Here is a 26360-nt window from a genome sequence, read left to right as displayed (position 1 = left end):
TTTGAAATTATAATACATTTTTTGCACAACGGTAAAAGTAAACCTCACAACACATTTGAAAGTAGGCTAATTGTATTTGTACATTTTGTAGTATTTTACAACAGAGGTTAGTCAAAATCATATCCATTTTGCATAACTGTTGTATACTTGTAATTCATTATAATTACCATTTGTTTTTCTTGGCAACAGATGTTTTCAACTTCAGTGGGCATTGTAGAGCAATTTCCACAAGTACACAAATATATATATATAAATAAACGTTAGATACCCTCCAGGCAGTCAATGGACATAAAGTTGTTACTGTGATAGACACGGTGCAGAATTAAAACTAAAAGACTTAAATAACTTACCACTCTGAAACATCTTTATTGTTGCTCCAGTTGTTAGAATATATTTTGTGAAAGGGTTGAGAAAAGGTTTTAGAGTTCATGGGGCTGACCTCAATGTCTCTGTTTCCCTGGGTTAAAGGAAGGGTGAGAAAGAAACTCTGATCAGGGGAGGGAACGAGGCAAAACAATGATCAGCACTATGCAAGCGTGACACTGTATGGAAATGACCTGGCTCTCATGGAAACTCCTTAAAGTTTGCTGGAGAATAAAACTAGATAGAAATCCAACAATAGCGGCTGGCTTCTTCTGAGCTGAGAATTGGAAGTCAAGGTCATGTTTTTTATACAGTGTTACAAATTAGTCAGGAGCCGGCTGGAGCCAGAAGACCTGGACCAGATCCAAACTGATGAGGGCACCACCAGGGATGGGACAGAAATGGATAAATAGACAGCATTTTAACTTAGCAGCACCTGATGCTGGGGGAAATGCTGTCGGTCCGTTAGGAGATAGACTTTACCTTGTATCAGATCCATGTACATGTACTTTTATTTTCTGCAATATCATTCACTAAACTTGTTATTAACTTTAACTGGACGAATCCTGGTCTTGAATTGATTCCTGAGTTTTATTTCTCTGATCCACCAGTAAACGAACACAGAATAGTGACCAAAGAATTGGAGTCAGATCAAGTCTGGCCTTTTTAGGGCCAGACCGGTCAAATCGGTCACATTTTAGATTAAAATCCTTCATGGTGACCCTGACGTTGCTGGTGACAGATCAATTCACTCTTCCACTTGAAGCTGTCCAGATTTTTTTTTGGCTGTCTTCACATCTCAGACTCTCTGCTCTCTGGGTCCAATCGGCCGACACAACTTAAAAGGTAAGAGATGCCTGTTGTCTCTTAAGACCGAATTTCTCACAATTTGGACTTCATTACTAAATTTATCTTGGACCTGGGTGAGTGTGTGACATCTGAGCATTTCAATTTGGCTGTAATTTGGTGAATGATATCGCATGCCTAGGCTCCTTGACTGAGGAATGTGGTCTAGTGATTTGAGCATTTCACATTGGTCTCAAAACGCGCTGTGGATGTTATTGCCATGATGATGCCCCTTCAACTGTGAGTTTGAAGGGAGGTGATGCCCCTTCAACTGTGATTGAGTTTGAAGGGAGGTGATGCCCCTTCAACTGTGAGTTTGAAGGGAGGTGATGCCCCTTTGGCTGTGAAGGGAGTGATTTTTAAGTGGTCGACTACCAGATTTACAGTGCTCATGCAAAATCTTATGTTGAATGAACGTTTCATGCATGTTAGAATTCTTAATTCAACGTTGCATATGGGATTCCATGGCTGGCTATTGAGTGTTTTCCCCTGAACACTTGGCCTTTGAGCCATGAGGTCACAGCGAGATCTTTTGAGGAATTGAGGGCATTACCTCTAGTGAAAGTTTCCCTGTTTTGTTCTCTGAAAAGTGTCTCAGTGTGTAAAATCACTGACAGGAGCGTGTAGCTCGGGTGAAATCCATACATACCGCTCGGCTTTTTATGAGAACAAACAGAAGTCTGACAAAGGTGTCTCTGGTGTGATAACAATCATCAGACAAGGGTACGCGGCTCGAGTGAAATCTATACACGCTACCTGGCCTTTTTCAGATAAATCAGAAATGCACAAAAAACTGAACACGCAGTAAGGACTCAGATTGACTTGTACGACTGTAAAATTATTTAGAAACTGAGCTCTGGGCCCTCCAGTCTCTAAACCCAGGGGCTCACGCCTTTTCTGGTGGCAGTGTATTGGTTTATGGTTGTTTACTGTGTTTTGTGTAATATCTGGTGCTGTTTGTCGGTTTTACTTGTTCTTGTGTGTCATTTTTATAGTCTGTTTTGCTTGTGTGATATCTGATTGTTCTACATGTGCTGATGGTGGTTGAGCTGTTTTGGTTGTCTTTGTCTGTTTCTCTGTGTATGTGTGAGGTTTTGTAGTTTGGAGTTAACTGCGCATATTAAGTAGATAATATCATAGGAGATACTCCGGGGAGGGGTTGATAACTCCCCGTCTAAGATCGGTACACTATTGATCGAATCATCTAATTTTTATATATAATAGAATAATACCTATATGACTGTTAATAGGATACAATAATCTACTTTAGACCGCTGCTGAGTGTCATTTCTATGAACTGTTACACCTGACTCTCATTATGATCATTGTGATACGGGTAACATTGTATAAGGTTAAAACCCTATGAAACACCATAGTGATAGTTCATCATGATATAAGGTGTCCTCCACAACTATAAGACACCGTAGACGTTGTTTAACACTGCTATAAAGGTGTCCTTTACAGTCATAAGACACCTTAGTTAAATATATAGTTAAATATCTTCAATCAGATGTTTTCTATAGCCTCAATTGACGAATAAACCAATATCACTGATCGAGAGTCTTCAGTGACATGGTTCGCTGATTTTTGGGTGTTTTGTTGGTATGAATTCCTCAGTAAGCGTTCTAACACTCTGAACTATATTGTCATATACTTACTGATATACCTATAATCTAATAGTAATAATAATAATAATAACGATAATAATTGGAATAGACTTTATCTGTAATACATTTTGCAGTTAGAACTAATCTCAAAGTGCTACGGTTCTTAATATAATATACCTGTTTGGTATATTGAAGAGGGAGAAAAACAAAGTGGACTAGCTTTGAGAGGGAAAGAACTGTTAGACAGCAGTCAGAGCGTGACTGGATCAGGTTACAGGTGGGGGTTTTCCAACCGGGAGGAGCCGGGTGCCGAAACCAACGGGCTCCACAATAGCCACAACCCTGGTGAGGCTGTCCAGAGAACCCTGCTGCCCCACTAAATTATCTTCAAAATAGCACCTCAGTGGCATGGGTCTCTGGTCAAGCTTGCTATTCACTCATCCTCAGCCTACTGAACTGGGGCCTGTGTAGTTTTCCCATTCCTACCGTTTCACAAAATCTGAGACAGAAATAGTTTAAATTAGGGTAATGGAGTTCCTATTGATATTGTTAGTAGCGATCTTATCTCTGAGCCCTTGTTCTATTTCACCAGCATATATATATATATATATATATATATATATATATATATATATTGTGTATGACATGTCGGTGAATTGTATAGAATTACATAACAGTTACTCTTCACTCAGAAGTCAAATTGACCATTGACCTACTCTTTGCCTTTCCTCTGAACTATATATAGATGACAGTTTTCCTATTAATGATGGAAAATATGCCTTCCCATAGTGCCATTAGCTGATGGAAATTGTGAAATTAAATTGCAATAACTCGTGAAATGCACATTTGATTAAAAGTTATAAAGGTTAACTTCCACAATTGATTTCCTACCTGAAAACAGTATTTATCCGTGTTTACTTTCGGTATGCTTTTTCTCTGTCTCTGTTGGGCCAGATGAAAAAGGGAGGGGTAGATTTTAAGTTTAGAAACAAAACATTTTGAGTTCCCCCTCCCTGACCTCTCAGTGGTTTGGTCCACTGCCTGCTGCACATTAGGATCTGCCCTCGACTCACAGCCACATCAGATAGTGACAGGAATGTATTAAGTAGGTGGTTCAAGGCTATTTTATTCACATTAGACATTAGATGAAGATGACTCTTTTCTCAAATAGTAATTAATAAATTAGTCATAAAATGTCAAATAAAAGTTTGTTATGTTAGTATAATATAATGTCACGTTAGCTCATATTTTAGGAGGTGTGTGGCTGTCAGGGTGAGCAGATGATCTTTACCAGCGGCTCACTAATTTACATTATGATCAGCTAACTTAACAATTGTATAAAACCATTGTATTTCTTTTATATGGGGACACTCTTTCAAACTAAATCATTATGTGTTAAGGTATTTTTGCCGCTTGATTGTAAACTTCAAAATAAATACATGGCTTTAAAGAAGAATATTTTGGTAAATTTCGTCAGCTTTTCCATTGAATTGAGAGAAACACTGAAAAGAAGGTTAATGGTACAGTCTATGCTACACTAATTATAGTATTAAGATTTTCCTCTGTGTATACATGTCCTCTACCAGTATAGTTGTGGCTGTATTATTTGTGTCCCCTTAAAAATTGCTCTTCGGAAATGTTATGTATTGTCCTCATTATTGATTATAAGTCTCCAACCATTTTTCTTCAAAAAATAATAATAATATTTGCTAACCTTTCCAAATTTGAACCTCCAGCAGGCAGTCCATTTTTGCTTTGTGTCAAATGACGTCTGGCTGGCCTCATTACCAGAACAGGACTGGCACTCCTAATTTCTTGTCTGCGCAAAGACATGAGGTCAGTAACAACTAACTTGTTGATGTGTTGGGACTACATTCTACCTCAGGAGGGTAACCACTTAAATGAAATTAAAAATGCTATATCACAAGCACCATAACCTAGAAACTTTAAGACAACTAATGTTACTTTTGTATACATCACTAATTTAAGATTTCAAAGCCAAAAAAAAAAAACAGTCAGTATCGGGATTTTGTAAATGCGTTCAGATATTCTTGTAATCTGATATATTCTACTAAAAAAGACAAATTAGGAGTTCCCCTGTATAAAGAAAACATATGAAATATGGTGTTTTATTGTTTGAACTGCCTAACAGTCATACCTATAAGACCTGCTGAATAGATTACTTGGTTTGAAACACTTATTTGTTTGAGTTAACCGTTTTGATCTTTCTTTTTCGAAAATATGAGCACTTTTCTGCATTACTATTTTTGTTTATTTTTCCTCACCTTTGGGGCATGTTATTTTTATCACATACCTTTTTTACGTAGGTTTTATTTGATTTGGATTATTGCTGGCGTCAGCCCATTGTTTGCAATTTTACTTTAGTACTTCTTTGCACAAATGATTTGATTTCTACTGCTATGCCTATCTGCATTTTCTTACTCTGTTGCCTAAGGTCGACTACAGTGAAATGTTTCACTGTTGTCAGACCAGACGTAGATTGGCTGTGCGTTTACATAGCATGGAAGAACTCCTCCTTTCTTTACCAAACGCTTTGAAGACGCTATTGCTCACACAACACAGACACAAAGTGTTTCCCCCCCACAAACCTATTATTGTGGAGCTGTCAAAACTGGGTGGGACAGGCTAATACAGGAAAATGAGTTGCAGACTGATTGGAATGACATTTCCAAGTTGATGAGTAATCTAATGCATGACAGTGACTAAAACTGTTGCTGTGTGTTGTGCAGTCTCACAGTTCTGACAGCTTCACTCATATCCATCGTACCTCCATCTGTCTCACCTGCGTTGACACTTGCTTAGTTTTGGAAACTGGTATCTCATAGGCTACACTTCACAATGTCTATTTCATTTGGTACTCTTTCCTTGTTGCTTATTGCTCTGAGTTGTGCTTAGGTCTGAAAAGAGGGTTTTAAGTTCCGAGACACAACGGCTGTCTCGTACATGGATATTATCAGGACCTGGCTGAGGGTTTAGCTTGCTTTTATTTATTTTCTATTTTTAGGTTGGGGCACGTGTGTCAAACTCAAGGCCAGCTGGCCAAATAGATTTTTATCCGACCCGCATATCACATTTGGTTTACAATCATTTTGGCCCACCTAAAGTTTAGTTGCATTTTCTTTGTAGTTTGTTGCTTTTTTCAAACTTTTGGCCACTTTCTTCTATAATGGCTAACAGCATTTTTGCTTACCTTTTTTACGTTTTGTATTTCTATCCAACTATGTATGAGAAGATTATGCGAGGCATTTAAATTTTGATTAAATAAAAGCATGTCGACAATCTACATGTCTGGCCCTTGATGTGGTTCTCCTTTTCCAGTGTGGCCCTTGGTGAACTTGTCTGTTGTGTGCTGCTCGGTGTCTTCCCAGTGCAGTGGCTCAAATTTCAAGGTTGACTACAAAAGGGGTGTGGTTTCTTAGTGGGCCCTCTGGGAACAGTCAGGGTGGGGCTTCCCAGATGCGCAGACACACACACACACACACACTTACATTTGACGGTCAAACATAAATCGTGATATTGTTGCTCACACTTAGCACCACTGTACTGTTGTACATTTTTAACTTGCTTCCTATATTTGTTACTTTCTAATACAACTAGATCTAGGGTACATTTGAACTTGTGATGGTTTTTATAAACACTGGACAGCACTGTTACTTTCTGTTGCGACCCAAATCATATATGAAATACACCTGTGATTTAAGGGATATGGAACACTGCCCCTGCTATATATATTATAAATGCATTTGCACATTACACTGGACCTACGTGTAGGACGTACTAACACCTTGATATTACCTACGTAGTGCATGGAATTGTGGTTCTACAAATCATGTTTTAATGCTAAACATGCATGGGCCGTGGTGAATCCTTAAGATTTACTGTATCTGTGCATGGCTACTTTACAGACTTCCTTCCCTGGAGGTCAGTGAGCAGTGGGGATTTATATTTGCTAATGTAATGACTGGCCTCATGTTAACACTTTAATTTAAAAAAAACAAAAAAAAAAACAATAATAACTTTCAATTAATTCAGGACTCCCTCCTTGCATTAACTCTGAGGACCCCCGAGGGGCCACTTACCCCATATTGAAGATCCCTGAAATAGACAACATGTTGTTGTTTGATTCATCTCAGTTCATTGGTTGAGATTATAATTGAAGCCATTTCAGGTAGCTATGAGATTTCGTTTTAAATAACCTGTTCTATTAGACTCTGCTGGGTTTGTTAGTAACGCTACATACAGACTCTGGATTATTTGGACTTGCTATATGACACATCTTTTTACACTATGTAGTGCATTTTGGTGAACATTTATCTTTCAACTTCTGTTATTTTATACAGCTTTTGCTATTGTGACAAAGGAGGGTGTTTAAAAACAAAAAAAACAAACTACTACTAAAACTGGGTCCGTGTACTTGGTGGCCAACGGATTTTCGTTTTGAAAGGAAAAAAACAAAAACGAAAAACGGCCAGTTTCCCAATTACCATTAGTAAATAGGAAAACAAAAAACGGAAAACAACCCATTATTCGTTTTTTGTTTTGATATTAAAAAACGGAAAACGAAAAACAATCTCGTTATCCGATTTTCTTTGATGTATTTGTAGATGGAACTCGGAAATTAAAATACGTGTGTATAAGTCGTATTCCTTCATTTTGCATTGGTATTTTTGCGTGACCCGGAAGCGATCGTAAGTAGTAAGCGGTTGTATCAAAGAATTTCTAATAAGGGAAGAAGTTCCACTCTCTCGTTACTTCCGGCTTCTGAACTGGTTGCAGTTCCACCAGAGTTCCATATAGGGGGCGCTCACAGGCCAGTGCAGAATGAATGAGACTCTATGGAGCTATACCCCTCAAAATCCACTTTTCTCAGGATATAATTTTTTGTCTAGTAATTTGAATGTTGCATTTGAAAGGGGAGGCTAAGAAAATACACACTGCTGGGTGTTAGATTTTTTTAAAGTGGCTTTTTTGTTCTAAAAAGCCTTTTAAAATGTCAATGACGTCATACACATATACGGCCAGAGATACTGCTTTACGGCAAGCTCTGAGTCGCTTCCTTTTTTCTCTCGAGGCATCGACAACACAGCTGACAGGTTAGACTCTCCCTGTTAATACAACACAGCTGACAGGTTAGACTCTCCCTGTTAATACTACACAGCTGACAGGTTAGACTCTCCCTGTTAATACTACACAGCTGACAGGTTAGAGTCTCCCTGTTAATACTACACAGCTGACAGGTTAGACTCTCCCTGTTAATACTACACAGCTGACAGGTTAGACTCTCCCTGTTAATACTACACAGCTGACAGGTTAGACTCTCCCTGTCAATACACGTGCTAGAAAGAGGTTTGCTAATGTTTTAAAGACCACGCCGAAATATTCACTCTGACATTCTGGTTCTGCTTCGGATGCCGTCAAGCGGGATCTCCGATCGTAATCAGTCCCTCACTGACCAATCAGCATTCATTAGCAGAATGCTAGCGTGTTATGGGCAACAACGACTCAACCTGTAACAAATCGAAAGGACATAAGTACTCGTTCGTTCAACTTTCGACCTATAATCCATGTTGAACTTGCAAAAACTACAATCAAATCTGAGATTTCTCATCGACAATCAGGCGAAAGAGACAAATTTAGCTGTCTAGCTCCATAGGGTCCCATTCATTTTGCACTGGACCGTGATCACCCCCAGTGGAACTCTGGTGGAACTGCAACCAAAGTAGGTACAATGGGGCTGAATAGGGAGTGGAACGGCTTTCCGTAGACGGGCTTTGGTTGTATGCTGCATACCCGGAAGTCATTTGGACATCAATGAGACAGAATGATACGGGCGTAAAAATGTTTTTAGACAAATATGCTAGTTTTATATTAGAAAACCGAAAGAATGGGATGTCTTGTGGGGATATAGCAGCAGCGTTGGGTTCACAGTTTGGAACGATACGGGGGTTTTCTGCGTGTGTGGAGGTGGTGTGCTGAGCAGGGACTTGTCACGAACTTCTGTCCTGACGGCCAACTTGAAGTTGAAATCGCTGAAGGTATTGCTGAGGTAAGTTTTTTTTTTTTTTTTTTATCAATCGCCGTTTACCGCTTTTGTTAAACATACAAATGAATGCTACTCTTAAAGTAAATAAAAAGCTGACCACAGCTAGGCCGATATGCAGACTAGGGCTAGGCCTATGCAATTTTTTAAATGTAATTAGATCACCAAACATTGGTTGTTTATCGATAGCAGAGGTGAAAAGAGTAAAAAAATATTCTACTTAAGTAAAAGTACTGTTACTTTGTTGAACTTTTACTTAAGTATAAGTAAAATTACTTGTATAAAAATCTAAAGCTAAAGTAAAAAGTAGCTAATTTAAAATGTACTGAGTAAAAGTTACTTAGTTACTTTTTTAACCTCCAAAAATCACATTTAATATTTAAGATTTTATATCTTATTTATACTTATTATAGGCCTGTTTGTTTGACAGATATTGTTATATTAAATCGGAGTCTTTTGCGATTTGATAAGGGAAAGCCATATCATGGTTTCGATTTTAGTTTGTTTGACAGATACTTTGCCAAAGCAATGGCGCAAAACAACGTTAGAGACCTTTTTATGTTAATATGAGAAGTTTTGAAAATGTTTTCGCTTCATTATTATTATTATTATTATTATTATTAGACTATGACGGTTATCTTGTTGTGTAGACGCATTTTTGATGAATAAGAGCGGTCAGCGCTAATCTCCTGTGACCCCTTCATAATAAAAGTCAACTTGTGTTTCGCCAGTGAAATGCTTTTAATGTGAAGCTGCAGCAGCAGGAAATGTCCAGTTTGCATTAGCAGTAACTTAATACAGCATTTTTTCACAGCTTACACTGCATGATAAAGCTGATGTTTTCTTGCACTTGAAGCCAGTGTTCACAAGTTTTTCCTTTTTTTTTACTCAGTAACGGATGTGATTGAAAATGTAATGAAGTACAATACTTTAAACAAAACATACTTAAGTAAAAGTAAAATTACAGATTTAAAAAACTACTTAAAAAAGTACAAGTACACAAATAAACTGCTCAATTACAGTAACGTGAGTAATTGTAATTCGTTACTTTCCACCTCTGTAAATCAGTATTTCAAAAAATGCCTTAATCACTTTATTACTAAGTAGAATGTTTAGGATAACAATTAACATTTAAACTAAGTTGCACTCCTGCTCCCAGACTGGATCGTCTTTCGGCCAAAAAATGATGACAGGCTATCTATCTGCAAAAGGGGTTAAAGCTTCTGAGGGCAGAGTGGGCAAAGTGTTGAGACGTATTCATCAACCCTACCACATTGCAAGACAGCAGGTAAGGTAGCATTGTTTTTTTTCTGCGTTGAAATAGAACACATCTGGGCCCTGTTTCAGGAAGCAGGCTTAACAAACTCTGAGCTTTACCCTGAGCTCTGAGTTGACTGAGTCTGAGAGGTGAAACTCAGTTTCAGAACAGCTGATAGAATTAGTTCAATATTCAGTATGGTCAACCTGATGGAAGTCACATTTTCCACTGCAAAAAATAATTAGCCTCCTCCTGGGTCGGAATGTGACTTTATAACCATAAGCCATGAGTAGCCCAAACAGTGTCTTATCTGTTTGATCCATATTTTTATCTTCAGCCACTAGCATTTTGTCCCTCGAGGTTAAGCTCAGAGGGGACCGAGCGTTTGCCGTTGCAGCTCCAAAACTTTGGAATGGACTGCCTCTGCACATTAGACAGGCCTCCTCTCTGTCTAATTTTAAAAATCTACTTAAAACTCACCTCTTTTCTTTGGCCTTTTAACTCCTGGTAGAGTGTTGATCTTATGTGTATACTTGCTTTTTTGTATGGTGTTTGTCATATTGTGTTTTATTTATTTTACTTATTTCTGTTTTATCTTTTTGTGCAGCACTTTGGAAACCTTGTGTTTGTTTAAATTGTGCTATATAAATAAAGTGGATTGGATTGGATTGGATAGCTGTATAAATGTATTTAAAAATCAAACGTAATATGGGAGAATTCCAGCACTTTATCATTCATTAAGGAACTTAAAGTCTGGTGAATGAGCTGGAGTGGAATACGCTGAATAAAATTTTATATTTTTAACTCATTGATCCTTCCTCCACTCCTGTTTTTTAAGCATTGGCACACATTCATATTTCTAGTGCCACTGGATTAGATTGGAGCAGGGGTCACCAACACGGTGCTCGCGGGCAGCAGGTAGCCCCCAAGGACCACATGAGTAGCCCTCAGGCCTGTTCTAAAAATGAAAATTGAATATTGACATTATCTGTTTCCCACCTTGTTAAGTCATTGTTGATAATTATTGATTATTATATATATTATATCATTATATATTAATCATTAACGTGATCAGTGTCTTCACATAGATGAGTATCATTAATCATTAATAATCATATATAACTAAAGGCAAACTGAGCAAATTAGTTATTTCAGAAGAGTGTATCAAACTGGTAGCCCTTCGTATGACTCGGTACCCATGAAGTAGCTCTCAGTTTCAAAAAGGTTGGTGACCCCTGGATTGGAGGCTCTGCTCTTTATTCACCCATTGCCATGGTAAATCGTAGTATCGGAGCTTCATTGATGATAGCTTTTTTTCATCCCCACTCACGTGCTTCCATCTGGTTCAAAGAGTTTATTGAACTAATTCTATCAGCTATTCTGGAACCAAAAACTCTGACTTTCCCATCTCAGGTTTAGTCAACTCAGAGCTCAGGGATAACTCAGTGTCTGTTAAACCTGCTTGCTGAAACAGGGCTTCAGATGTTTGGACCCCACTGTAACTTAGGTGTAGGTGAATCTTGTCATACAAATCAAGGATTATTGAGATTTTATAATAATGTCGTTCTTATATTTTAGGGTGCCCGAAATCTGAACCCCATACCCTACAATGCACAATACATGGGGCACAAGCTACATGTAGATCAGAATGAAAAGCTTGTTATGTTTGGAGTGACCCATGTAATGGCTATCGATGGTTTCAGCAAGAAGATTGTCAGTCACTCCACTATGCCAATAAAGAACAACATCATAATTTATGAGGAAGTGTACAGGTAAAATAACTTTGTTAGTGCTAGTAGTGGTAGTCTGCATGTCAAAGCGTCATTGGTCATTGTGTGGTAGCTTGCCGCTGTAACACCAAATTCTGCGAGCCATCAGATTCTGTGTCAAAACCCAAACCACAACCTTTTCTTAAACCTAACCAAGTAGTTTTCATGCCTAAACCTAACCAAACTGCGACCAATTCACAACGTCAACCACCCTGAGCGCTTCACTTCCTATTTGGGTCACAGATTCTGATGGGTCACAGATTTTGGTGTCACACCACCTTGTGTGTGTGTGTGTGTGTGTGTGTGTGTGTGTGTGTGTGTGTGTGTAGTGCAGCTGGAAAAAATGGTAAGTGCTTTGGACTTTTAATTGGCACTTTAGGGATTTATGGCGTAGACTAATGCTTTTTATGTGTAAAGGATATATTTTATGTTTGTCTGTGATTTGTTCTCAGACCTGCTGTACTTTCCTATGGACTATGGGATCAGGTCAGAGTTGACTGTGGGAAAGAGTTTTATCTGGCATTATTCATACAGGAAAAGCTGGCAGAACACAGACACAATACTCAAAGGCAGCCTTACATTCAGACTCCTTCTACAAGGGTGAAATAAATGAACTGAACATGGAGGACAACACATCAAAGTATTGTGTGTCAAACCTGACATGCCAGATGGCTAGGATTGGCATCACAAAAGTCACAGAGGCATGGAATGCACACAGGATCCCAGGTATAAATTTCCTTTTACTGGCTACATGAATGTCATGACTTATTAATTAAGCAGTTTAAATCATTTTTGCTGTTCTATTATAGATTTCAATCTGTATTGGATTAATTCATTTGTAGCTCAAATTGAACTGAAAATGTATATTGAAACTACAGTATATTGGCAGATTCAACATGTAAAACATGTTATGTCTTACAGGAAAGGGAATACCAAATGAACTGGCTAAAGACGGGTGTCCTGCAAAACTTCCTGAGGACCTTCTGCCTGTTGGTTCTGTTGCAGCTGACCTGTATCAGCAGGAAATGGGATCCGCATTGAAAAGGGAATCCATTTTTGGATGTGATCCTTTCCCCTCTGAAGAGGCCCAACAATGGACTGAAACTGAGTTTGGTTCTCACTTTGACATGTTATCACTGTACGAAAATGTGGTTCACCATAACTACGGCCCTTTTAAAGATGCAGTTAGGTCTCTTATTGATTTCACCAGAAGGTGTGTGTGAGACCTGCAGTGGTCAATAAAGAAGCAGTATACTTTCAAAAATAACATTTATTACAGAGGAAAGTGTAAAAGTGGTTTCAGTCCATAACAAGATAAATTGCACTAACAATGCAGTAACTCAATTGTTTACAATGAATACACAGTACTTGCAATCTTTGTTTCTTTGTAAAGTCTTTGTTTTAAATGTAATTGTCATGTAAAGAAGTTGAGCTTTTGTCTAAAAATCTAGCTCAGATCACAATAAAGAACATAACATCAGTTAATCTGTTTTAACTACTTCCTTTATAAACTGTTCTTTTAAGAGGTCAATTGCCATTAGGAACAACTGCTCCATTCCAAAATGTTTTATAAAACATCAAACGGGATTAAACATTATAACCACGTATCAAACAGATGTGATAATGAAAAATGCAAACCAGAGATGGTTAGACATGTTCCTGGAAAGCTGCAGGTTGTCATTCCAACATAACACCACAACAGATGATTTTATTAACAAGTTCATCTCCCTCTGAGGAAACAGATTAATAAAATCAACAGCTGTGGTGTTTGCTAAAATGCAAACTTTGCAGCCTCTGTAGCTTTCCAGTAACATGGATGCCATCCTTGCTGAAACAATGTTACATGAGTTACTCTGTTTGTGTCTCCTTGAAAGAAGACAGGAAAGCAGAAAGACCCTTAACCTGGTGCACCTTGGAGTCAAACTCTTGAGCTCTGCATTTCAGACAGTGATCTGCGGTTAACAGCCACTGCTCCACACATGTTCGCCATCCAACCAGAGACTCGCAGCATGTGGAAAACATGGGCTCTTCCATTAGAGCTGCAAGGTTGTAATCAAAGAAAAATATGCAGAATGACATTTAATAGTTTATTTCAATATAAAAAGAAAATGAACATGTACTGTATATGTACCTACTGTTACATAACTTACACATAGCTTTACAAATTAGACAGGTGAAGGCGTCCTTTAAAGTGTGCAGACAAGCATCTGGCATTATTGTTGTGGTTTTGGACTTTGCAAGCTCAGACAGCTGGTTTATGGTTGTAGTGATGTCTTGGAGGCTCTCTGCAGCTTGCTTTAGTTGGTTAATTTTACCAATGACCTCTTGTGCACTCAAACTGTCTTCAGCCCTTCGACTTAAATGTAGGATCAGAAAAGAAATGATTCAATATGTATTCAAATGGTGTATACTGTATGAACAAATGATTAAACATCTTTCTGAATATTTTACTCTGTAATAGTGTCAACCTAAGATACATTCTCTTAGTTGTTGTAAATTTACATTTCTGTTCAGTAAATAGTCTTATAATTAAATAATAATGAATAAATTCATGATCAAGACTCAAAACTGATTCTTGTAAATTATTTTCAAATATTAATCATGCATGTAATGAAAAAAGGCACTGGCACACAATGTAACTCACATATCTCAAATCTATATTAATTTTTTTACATTCATATATGATTTTGCCTTCACATGAAATGTTGTATTACCTTGCTTTAGCTCTTCTTCCATTCTGGAACTCTACAAAGTCATATTCAGAGATGGCGTAGATTTTTCTGGAGTTCTGTTTCCAGTATTGGGAACCTTAGGAATCAGAAAATGTTTACTTCACTTTTGTATTTAAAATCAACACTAATTACAAAACACAAATTAGAAGCAACATTCTGATCATAAAACTTACTTCTTGTGCCATCTGAGTCCACTATTTCATTTCCTTGGCTGTCTGTCAGGGTAATTGGCTCATCACAGCCTAATGCATCCTTCACCTTTGCTGTTATTCGTTCAACAGTTACATCAGCTTCCAAAAAGCGAATGACAACTGTCCTGAAGTACTGAGCTTGTCATTCACTATTTCAGCAACATGGATTGACCTGTGGATAAACCAGACTGTTTAAAATCACACCTGTGGGCCTAAAATTATATTAATATTTTAGCTATAGGATGACATTTTAGCAGCAGAGTTCAGTTGCATATTTAACAAGTAACCTTTGGAAGGATCTTGCAGGGAACAGGCCAGTAGCTCGTGGAGTTCCAGGGGAAGGTCGTGGTGTTTCGGTAGAAGCAGAAGCGGCAGGTGCGGGGCGGCGCATGAAGGCAAAAGGAACAGCAGCAGTGGGTAGGGCTCTGCTTGCAGGAAGCTGACTTTGATCTGGATCCCCGTGGACCTCGTAATGACCGCGATGTATAAGATTGAGGGTGCAAAAACGTCCAGATGACTCTGGAAATGTTGCGGTGTTTGCATCATCTGTAATGTACAGACTGCTGCCATCAACCGGTTGACGTGCATAAAATGAAAAATACCATAAGTTTAAAGAACATTTTAAATAAATGGTAAACAGTAAAAAGACAAATGGTAATCCATCAGATTCATTGTTAGCTTAATAACGAATATAAACAAAACGTTTAAATAAAATTTCTGAAAACAAAAATATCATATATTATATAATACCAATGCAAAATGAAGGAATACGACTTATACACACGTATTTTAATTTCCGAGTTCCATCTACAAATACATCAAAGACAATCGGATAACGAGATTGTTTTTCGTTTTCCGTTTTTTAATATCAAAACAAAAAACGAATAATGGGTTGTTTTCCGTTTTTTGTTTTCCTATTTACTAATGGTAATTGGGAAACTGGCCGTTTTTCGTTTTTGTTTTTTTCCTTTCAAAACGAAAATCCGTTGGCCACCAAGTACACGGACCAAACTGATTTGTTAATGAGTCATGAGTTTGCATGCCTCAAAAGAGGGCTAGCATAGCATACCAAATTTAAGTAAAGTGTTTTAATAAATTTAAATAAAGTGTTTTAATAAATAACGTGTTATTTTGGGTATTTTGTTTTCTGGATTTAAAAAAACAAAAAAAAAAAAGAAAGTTTAAATTTGTTTATACCAATTCTTTTTGTTTGTCTTCATCGATATCGCCGAAAATTCTGTTTGCTTGTTTGTTTTATGGCTAAAAAATTCTGTTTTGTTCTGTTTAACTTAACATCAGGAACCCGGTGGCTAGGGGCTCCTTGAAGTGATAAAGCGAAATATATGGTCCAGCCCTAGGTGGAATCATACCAAGTCCTACTCTCCACTGCTACCACTTTGAAATCAATGAAAGGACCACCTGGATTCACCTTCATCACACTGTAATAAGGTAGGCCTATTTGGGTTGTCTGGGGGAGACAGAGCGGGCTGAGGAGTCTAGTCTCACTGATCCGAAGTGGGAGAGGGGAGTCTGGGCTACAAAGGGGGTCTTTTAGACTAGAAAAGGGTTATTAGTGGATCGTCTCAAACCCAGTGAAGAAAATATATATGTATACATATATACGTATATCTATATATATAGATTGCATCCCTCAACCATATTAGAGGAGAAAGTGAACTAGACTCATCAGTAAAGAGTCTCTAACCAGAAGCCCAACCAAAAATGGACCACAGACGCCCGTGGCATCCTTTTAGACTTCCGGGACTGTGGGGACTCAGGGGAACGATGTGTTTCCTCTTCTTAGCTGCACTAATAATACTGCCACCAATAATATGGCACGACCTGCAGCTGCTAAAAAACAGGAAAATAACCAAAATCAATGCTACGAATCTGACTCTGAATCTGACCACTGATACACAGCCGAGCATACCAACCATGCCTACCCATGACCATCGACGAATAAAACAAAGTCACCATGCAAACCACTCGATTACATTAACCAGGGGCAGAACGCAGTCATTTACTGTGGACCCATGTTCAGGACAACAATTTGTGTGCAAAGCGAGAGGAAGGGCTACCGATCAAGCCTATCTCTGCACAGAGTACTGTACCAGTTGGGACCATGTGTTCCAACACTCTCACACAGATTCCGAGGGTTACAAAGCCGACCCCGAGCAGACGTCCAGATGGACCTTAGTTAGAAAACTATCGAATGGCCAGTCACCTAGTTGGGATAGTATAGTGACAGTAAGGAATGTAAACAAGGCAGACCAGGGTATCTATTGGGTGTGTTTAGATGTAGCTGGAAAAGACCCATGTGAGAGAATCGCTATCCACGTACAAGAACCTCCAGTCAATGAACCCGAGACAATCTTTATTTTGCAAGATCAAATTGTCACCTATCCAACCGACTTGACCCGCAAAGATAAAACAGCTATGGAACAATTGCATAAGCATGCTCCACAGTAAGACCCCACTCAAAATTAAACAACAAAAATGATGTCACAGGTTTGCAATGTATCTTTAGTCTGTTTAGCTATGCACTCTTTAAACTTCACATCTAAAAAGGAAAATACAAGTCATTGAGTTTACTGTTTCCTTCAGTAAATATTGTCTCACCTGTTACTTAAACCTTTTCCAGGTAATGACACCTGCTCCTCGAGAACAGAAGGGGAAAGTGTGCATCTCCTAAGCTCGTCTTGGTGTTAACATCACTACCGACATAGGTAACCACTTGGCCTCATGGTTTGTTAATCAAAGCGCCAGTAGAGCTGAGGTGTAGGGCTGTGTGGAGGCAGTTCGACGATGTATCTTCCATGCTCCACAAGCTGCACCTGAACCTGTCCCGTACCGAGCAAGGAGGGGCACTCCTGGTAGCACTTTTGATGACAGATTGTGCATGTGTGATAAAGCTTGATGCACCCAGAGGCGTATCTACCAGACAAGTTTATTGCACGCAATCAAATTTGGTGCTGGCATTTGAGTCATTCTTTTCTGGTGGGAAGCAGTAAACAAAATTTGAATTGTATTACAGCGTTTTGCTAAATACACATGGGATGCGGAGAAGGGCATTGCTAAACCAGCTGAGAACAACCTCTCTGATGGCTTGAAAGAATTAGTAGAAAAATTCAATATTTAATGTTGATATTAATGCTTAAGTTACGTACAATGTGAGTCTGTAGCCAATTGGATGCATGGAATGTTTAAAGGATGAAAAGACATGATAATGTCAATATTGATTTCCATAGCTGTGTTTATTGGTATCCTCATCTGCTGCAGGTGTTGAGCAATCCCCTGTCTCAGAACTCTAATCAATAGATTGATAACTACGGCCCTATCAAAAGAGGGTGCTCCCCCAAATGGTAGCCACCCAAGAAGCCCCGCTTCCAAGTTATCTTAATTAACAATTTTTACGAGATTGATACTTCCTCAGAGGAAGAAGAAGTCTAGTTCGCTGGGTCCAAATTCATCCCCTGTCACCACCTAGTGCCCCCTCTCTCTCCAATTCCCATCCGTCCTATCTCCAACTGTTTTTCTATCCTCTTTTCCTGATCCTACTTTGTTTCACAGTGTTGCGCGTGGCCTCAATAGGCCTTTTGAGTTGAATTAATGAAACTGAAAAGCTAAAAACATAAGTCTAATTTTAGTAGTTTTGTTGTCAGTATAGCCTTAAGCAAGACATAGATTTGAAGTGTGGTTTTACAATTTTAATAGAAGTAGATGTTTATTTTGAAATTTTTGCTGTTCCATTATGTTTAGAGATTTCCACAAAAATAAATGTAACCACCAAGTATAGTCATAGACAGCAATGTATTCTGCAGCTTACACTAGCAGCTAAATTCTACATATAGGTTACACGCACCTCACCGCACTGCCATTTTTATTACCAGTATCGTAGTCCATTTTTTTTCTCTTTTTTATGTTGTTAATCATCTTATATTGTGTCTAGGTTAACAGTTAGGTAGTTGGAGAATAGGTAATTTTTTATGTTACATAGCGTTTGCTATGTAAAAAGAGGGATATGAAATTTTTCTAAAATTTTTAGTTTCACACTTATTACAGTATGCACCGCGTGAGCAGTGCATAAAGAGGGATTGTTAGAATATATTTTGTGAAAGGGTTGAGAAAAGGTTTTAGAGTTCATGGGGCTGACCTCAATGTCTCTGTTTCCCTGGGTTAAAGGAAGGGTGAGAAAGAAACTCTGATCAGGGGAGGGAACGAGGCAAAACAATGGTCAGCACTATGCAAGCGCAGGATTTGTGACACTGTATGGAAATGACCTGGCTCTCATGGAAACTCCTTAAAGTTTCTGGAGATTAAAACACAGGTGTTAGAAATCCAACAATAGCGGCTGGCTTCTTCTGAGCTGAGAATCGGAAGTCAAGGTCATGTTTTTTATACAGTGTTACAGATTAGTCAGGAGCCGGCTGGAGCCAGAAGACCTGGACCAGATCCAAACTGATGAGGGCACCACCAGGGATGGGACAGAAATGGATAAATAGACAGCATTTTAACTTAGCAGCACCTGATGCTGGGGGAAACGCTGTCAGTCCGTTAGGAGATAGACTTTACCTTGTATCAGATCCATGTACATGTACTTTTATTTTCTGCAATATCATTCACTAAACTTGTTATTCACTAAACTTGTTATTAACTTTAACTGGACGAATCCTGGTCTTGAATTGATTCCTGAGTTTTATTTATTTGATCTACCAGTAAACGAACACAAAATAGTGACCAAAGAATTGGAGTCAGGTTAAGTCTGGCCTTTTTAGGGCCAGACCGGTCAAATCGGTCACATTTTAGATCAAATTCCTTCACAGTCTAGGTTGCGAAGCTGGTTCGGGTTGTTCTACCTCTGTTTCGGGACGGCTGAGCTGAAGACATGGTTACCGGTAGATAGATGCTAGATCGGGCGGGTTTGTATTGGATCACACTAGCATGCTATCAGGGCCCGCCCTACTCTGCATCTAAGTGGCTAGTTGTCCTTACCTAGCTACTGCGCATGTGTGACTCCACAAAGATGTGATAGCAGTAAGATGTCTCACTCTGTAGCTAAAACAGAGAGCTCAACACTCTCTGTTGAAAAAGACTAAAAGAGGAGCTGCAGCAATGTAAACTGTAGCAGAAAACTTATTCACACATTAAAACATGTTTACAGCTTTTATTAGTTTCATTTCTATGTTTTGATCTTACACACTCACCACACTTTTTAAATTACATTTTATTAAATGTTATGTATTTATTTTGAAATACTTAATCAATAAACACTTAAAGTCTGTGTGTACTCTCAACATGCCATCCTCTGTTATAATCAAATCATACTTTATATTCAAAAACAACTCTATTACATGTGTTATTACATGTTAACTGTCAGAAGTAGATGAGGTAAGGACTTCCGGTTATGGAGGCGTAGGAAGCAGACGCACGGTGCCGACCTCCGCTCACTAGCTTGCCGAAATTAGTCTTCTACCGATTCTTTAGTGAAATAATTTCACACTATCCTTGCTTCTACAAGTGATTACACTGAAAGTGAGACCATGCCACAGAAAAAGACCAAAGGAACAACAACGAGAGAAGATAAAAGCCGGCTAGCTCCCGCACCGATTGCTAGCGGCAACGGCGGTGAGCTAGCTGACAACCCCCCACAATGGTTCATATCCGAGATGGAAAAGGGGATACAAAGGATTGAGTCCATGATTGAGGGACATTTGACTAGACTTTCTGAAACGATGGAGAAAATTGTCAGTGATAACGAAGCCATTGAGAACCGAGTCAAGTGCGTCGAGGGAAAACAGTGTGAGTTTGATAACTCGCTAACTGCCTTGCAGCGTGAGCTGAACGACTATGGGAAAAACACGGAGGGTGAACTAAGAGAGCTGAGGGAACAACTGGATGACCAAGAAAACAGAGCCCGCAGAAAAAACCTGAGGCTGGTCGGCTTCCCAGAAGGAGTGGAGGGGAAGGACACAGTGGCATTCATACAAGAATGGTTACCCAAGATACTCAATATGGATGGGGAAACTTTCGAAGTGGAGCGTGCTCACAGATCTCTGTTACAACGCCCAGCAGACGGCGCTAGACCCCGCGCCATTGTGATCCGGCTCCTCCGCTTCTCTGACACGGTCAAGATCATCAACGCAGCCCGGGACAAAAGCTCACTGCAATACGGCAATTCGACCATCATGATTTTCAGAGATATGTCTACAGTCCTGTACAAAAAGAGGAAAGCCTTTGTTCCATTAAAACGGAGACGCAAAGAAAAGAACATCACTTTCAGGCTACTACACCCAACCACCTTCTCAATGGATCTAGAGGGAGGGCGACGCATCTTCACAACGCCGCAAGCTGCTGAAAATTATTTGAGGAAATATCACCCGGACATGCTGCCCCAGGAATAACCATCTTCCCGGACAACCTGGACTAAACACCTTGATCCTGTTTCTTGTCATACTGGCGGGACTACTCTCCCGGAGGAGAGGGAATACAGACAGTGAGGGACGAATAAGACTGCCTTTGGTCGCCTGGGAAGCTCCTCTTCACACCTGGCGCCTGGTTTGTATGGTCCCGCCTGGGGATTTTCTTCTACGCGGGTCTGTTGCTCCCTTGGGGGACAGACGGACGTTTCTCTCCCACATCACAGTGGTCGAGGTCTCAGGTTATTATGTGAGTGGTTAATTCACATCACGGATCCAGTATGTAAGTAGTTTACTAATGGGGAGTATACGTGCACAAAAGGTTGTTCATAAAATACTCAAAAATGTTATAATCACCATGGACAACCTCAAAACTGTTATTGTATACTGTGAATTAAGGTTGATCTTTTTTTTTCCCCTTCCACTGTTAACTCATTACAAGAATTGCATTGTTTATTTTTTTACTAAACTATTGTGTTTATATATGCCTGTCTGCACAAATATACATATAAATATTACTTTCTTTAATCTTACTCTACATATTTGTGCAGAACAGAGAATAGTTGGTTAAAGTGCTAATACTAGGTGTTGTTGTCGTGAGGAATCATTTCACATACTACAGTTAAACTGTGCTCTCACTTTGCAAATTTCTGTTATGAATAGGGTTAAATGGCTAGCAGATTATTTAGCTTTAAAGGAGGATTGGCTCCATTTTATAATGCAGCAAGATAGGTTATAGCTGCATTAAGAAAGCGTCAGGAAGAATAGGGATTTGGTACTTCCTCAGTTGGGGAGGAAGAGGGACAAGAGGGGGGACTATAGGGTTTAGTTTGACTTTATTCACATTTCTTTCTTTCTTTTTCATTACCATGTATACATCTATTTTCAATGTACAAGAGATGGGAGTGTATCTCCTAGATGAGACAGCGGCCAGCTGCTCTAACTGGTTACATCTGACCTTACGTTACTTTATGGGGGAAATAGATAAAGGAAATGACAGCTGCAGTTCTTAGATACTTGACTTGGAATAACAATGGCATCAATGATTTGACAAAACGCAAGAAGGTACTTAATTTTCTGAGAAACCACAGAATAGATATAGCTCTACTACAGGAGACCCACCTAACGGATGCAGAGCATACCAAACTGATACGTCAATGGCAGGGGCAGATCTTTTATTCCTCCTTCATATCCCAATCTCGAGGTGTGGCCACATTAATTGGTAAAAATGTCCCTCTACAGGTGGATAATGTTGAGAGAGACAAACAGGGAAGATACCTGATACTTAAAGGCTCCATAGCAGGTGAATCTATCACACTAGTTAACATTTATGGCCCAAATTATGACTGCCCTCAATTCTTCCAGAGTTTGTTTTTCACATTTATTTGCCCTGTTAGTGAACTCATTATAGGTGGGGATATGAATTTAGATTTCTATCCATCCAAAGATAGGTCATCCTCAAACTCCAAAACTCATTCTCAGGCAGCTAAGACACTCAAAAAAGAAATGGCAGATTTCAAACTTGTAGATATATGGAGAGAAAGACATAAATTACTGCGCGAGTATTCTTTCTACTCGCATGCTCATAAAAGCTATTCTAGAATTGATATTTTTCTTACTCATGCTGACAGAATCTATCTTATATCCTCATGTGAATATTTGGCCATGACTCACTCGGACCACGCCCCTCTCATGCTCCTGATGGCTCAAAAGACCACCACTTGTAATAGCAGACTATGGCGATTCCCCACACACCTGCTTATTGACGCAGATTATACTACACTTATTAGAAATAAGATAGACAGTTTTCTTAGCATTAACAAAGGAACTGCCTCACCGACCATTGTATGGGAAGCCTTAAAAGCCTACTTGAGAGGTGAAACCATAAGTTATGCATCATGGAAAAAAAAACAATATATGCTGAAAACCAATACACTTGAATCAGAAATTAGGAAACTTGAAAAGGAACATTTTCAGACTCAAAATTAATTGACTTCTTACCTGTTAAATAACAAAAGGACCGAATACAACACGCTAACTACTCGGGTGGTTGAAAATGCCATGGCCAGGACTAAACAACAGTATTATGAACATGGGGATAAAAGTGGTAAATTATTAGCTTGGATCCGAAAAGAGGAAAGCTCAAGATGCATTCCCTCAGTTAAAACTAAAGAGGATCCCACGATAATCCATAACCCCAGACTTATTAATGAAACCTTTAAGGATTTCTATCTAGACTTATACTCCTCTCAGGCTGTAGATACTCACAAAATGAATAACTTCTTGGAGGGTCTGGCCGTTCTGGGGATGACGGCGGAGACAAGGGACAGTCTGGAGGCAGACATTACTAAGCAGGAAGTTTTAGATGCAATTGAGAAGCTTTCAGCAGGAAAATCGCCAGGGCCAGATGGATTTCCTATGGATTTTTATAGAACCTTTACATCTAGCCTAACCTCACCGTTGATGGAAATGTTTAAGCATGCAATTGAAATCCACCAATTACCTAAAACTTTAGAACAGGCTTTGATTACTGTTCTGTTAAAACCATGCAAAGACCCAAAACTCTGTGGCTCCTATAGGCCCATAGTCCTCTTGTCGTCAGAATACAAGATATTTACCAAGGTTATAGCTACCAGACTGGAGAAAGTGATCCCTAGTCTTATAAATAAAGACCAGACTGGCTTCATTCAAAACCGTTTTTCCTCTGATAACATTCGTAGGTTTCTTGATATTATTCACTGTGCCGGACAAATTAACATGCCTGTCATTGCCCTTTCTTTAGACGCCGAAAAGGCATTTGATCGTTTAGAATGGCTCTTTCTTTTCGCAGTTTTACAAAAGATGAACTTTGGCCCAAACTTGATACGAATGATACAGATGCTATATCTCAATCCATCGGCGATGATACGAACAAATACTGATACCTCATCTCTCTTCCCTCTTTCACGTGGCACGCGCCAGGGCTGTCCCTTGTCCCCGCTCCTCTTCGCGCTGGCGATCGAACCGCTCGCAATTGCTATTAGAGCACACCCTGCCATAGAGGGCATTATGGTTGAAAATGAAAAACATATCATTTCGCTATATGCTGATGATATTATACTGTACTTGACTAATGTGACGTCATCTCTCCCTGCCCTCTGTACCCTGTTAGACGAATATAGTTGCATTTCTGGGTACAAAATAAACAAACATAAAAGTGTGGTAATGCCTCTAAACCCAGCTGCCCAAGGATTATCAAGGGGAACATTTCTTTTCATTGGGAACCTTATAAGCTCTGTTACCTTGGTGTACAGATACCCAATCAATTACATCAGATTTACTCTCTCAACTATGAACCCCTGCTTAAAAAAACGGAAGCAGATTTGGAAAGGTGGAAGTCCCTACCTATATCCCTAATTGGACGAATAAACTGTATAAAAATGAATGTTTTACCTAAATTCCTTTACCTATTCCAAGCGCTTCCAACTCCAATCCCCAAAACCTTTTTTAAAAATCTGGACAGACTGATTTCTAGATTCTTGTGGAACGGTAAAGTTCCCAGAGTAAAACTCAAAACCCTCTGCCGCCCCACCGAACAAGGAGGTCTAAACCTGCCTGACTTTCAATTATATTATTTGGCTGCTCAATCCAGAGCTGTTTGGACTTGGATTAAAAATTTAGAGCATCCTCCAGCCTGGAAACAGATCGAACAATCTCATACAGCAGAAATATTGTCAAGCATTCCATTTATTCACTCCTATCACAGTCAAAAAAGGTAACTCAAAACCCAATGATAAAACACACATCTAAAATATGGCATGAAATTAGAGTAAAGTTCCAAAGTGTCCGCGCAATATATAGGTCTACTCCATTCCATTTTAATCCTGTTCTACCTGGGGCACTGAGAGATGGCATTACCAGAGACTGGTGTAACAGAGGCATATGTACATTTGGACATCTATATGAGCTCGATAATCTGAAATCCTTTGAACAACTGAGAACCTCTTTTGGGCTCCCCTCTGCACACTTTTTTAAATTTCTACAAGTTAGAGACTATATTAGAGTGCAGCAGGGTGGGAAACTTACCTCTTTAGAGGATTTTAAAATAGAGAGTATGATACAAGACAAGCATTATCCTAAAGGCTTTTTATCCTATGCCTATAACAAACTCATGAGCCTGGCAGAAAACAAAACCCTTAATGTGAAAGTTAAGTGGGAAATGGACATTGATTATGCTTTCGAGGTCTTTGAATGGGAGGAGATTTGTAAGAGCTCTCAATCATTCTCCTACAACAGTAGACACAAACTCTTGCAGTTTAATCTTATTCACAGGGTTTATCTGACACCTCAGCGCCTTCATAGGATGAATAGTAGTTACTCGGAATACTGTCCCAGATGTAAGACTGAAGCAGGTACATATGTTCTGGACATGTAGAAGTCTGGAGCAGTACTGGAGATCCATCTTGGACATAGTTGAAACAATTGTGGGGGTGGAAATCCCAACCAACCCACAACTAACACTATTGGGGGATCTGTCAGTTTTACCAATCAATGCTAGAGGCAATACTCGCTTCATCAGACTAGCCCTGATCGCAGCTAATAAATGTATAGCCATTCACTGGAAAAATGAGGAACCCCCTGGGGTTTCTTTGTGGCTTAAAGAGCTCTCATCATACTTAACGTCAGAGAAGATCATGTTTAATCTTAAGAAAAAGCCGTCACTCTTTGATTTGTAACCTTTCTACGTAATGGAATATCTCCTAATTGTGATGCCCAGGGTCAAACTTGAAAACTGTGCTGCAGTGTCCTTTTAGGGAGTTGCTGGCACTATTGGGTGTTTGGGGCTTTCGTGTGGTTCTATATCGCACCTAAAGTGCAAGCAAACTGCTGGAAGGTTGAGTGTAACACAATGCTATATAAGACAATGATTGGGTTTGATGTAAATTTATGATGACTCCATTACATTGTTGTTGGGTTTTGTTGTTGTTGTTGTTGTTGTTGTTGTTTTGAAAATGTTCAATAAATAAATTGTAAAAAAAAAAAAAAAAAAAGAAGTAGATGAGGTAATGCTGCTTCTCTCTGGACAGTTCCCCTTGTTTCCTGTTTAAAGTTTACTATACAATATAACAATTACAATA

General features: G+C 39.1%; 1 long non-coding RNA gene and 1 pseudogene across 1 annotated transcript; one reads left to right on the top strand and one right to left on the bottom strand.

Annotated features, from left to right (window-relative positions):
• LOC116062301 overlaps positions 1–26360 on the bottom strand; it is a 1036964-nt pseudogene that overhangs the window by 378270 nt on the left and 632334 nt on the right.
• LOC116055169 lies at positions 10059–12503 on the top strand. Its single transcript, XR_004106230.2, has 3 exons — positions 10059–10165; positions 11714–11907; positions 12357–12503. It is a non-coding gene; the product is annotated as an uncharacterized LOC116055169 (long non-coding RNA).

Source organism: Sander lucioperca, chromosome 21 (assembly GCF_008315115.2).
Source record: "Sander lucioperca isolate FBNREF2018 chromosome 21, SLUC_FBN_1.2, whole genome shotgun sequence".
In the NCBI taxonomy this organism is placed as follows: Eukaryota; Metazoa; Chordata; class Actinopteri; order Perciformes; family Percidae; genus Sander; species Sander lucioperca.
The sequence above is the reverse complement of the archived record's forward strand: the minus strand, read 5'-3'. Positions and strand labels throughout refer to the sequence as shown.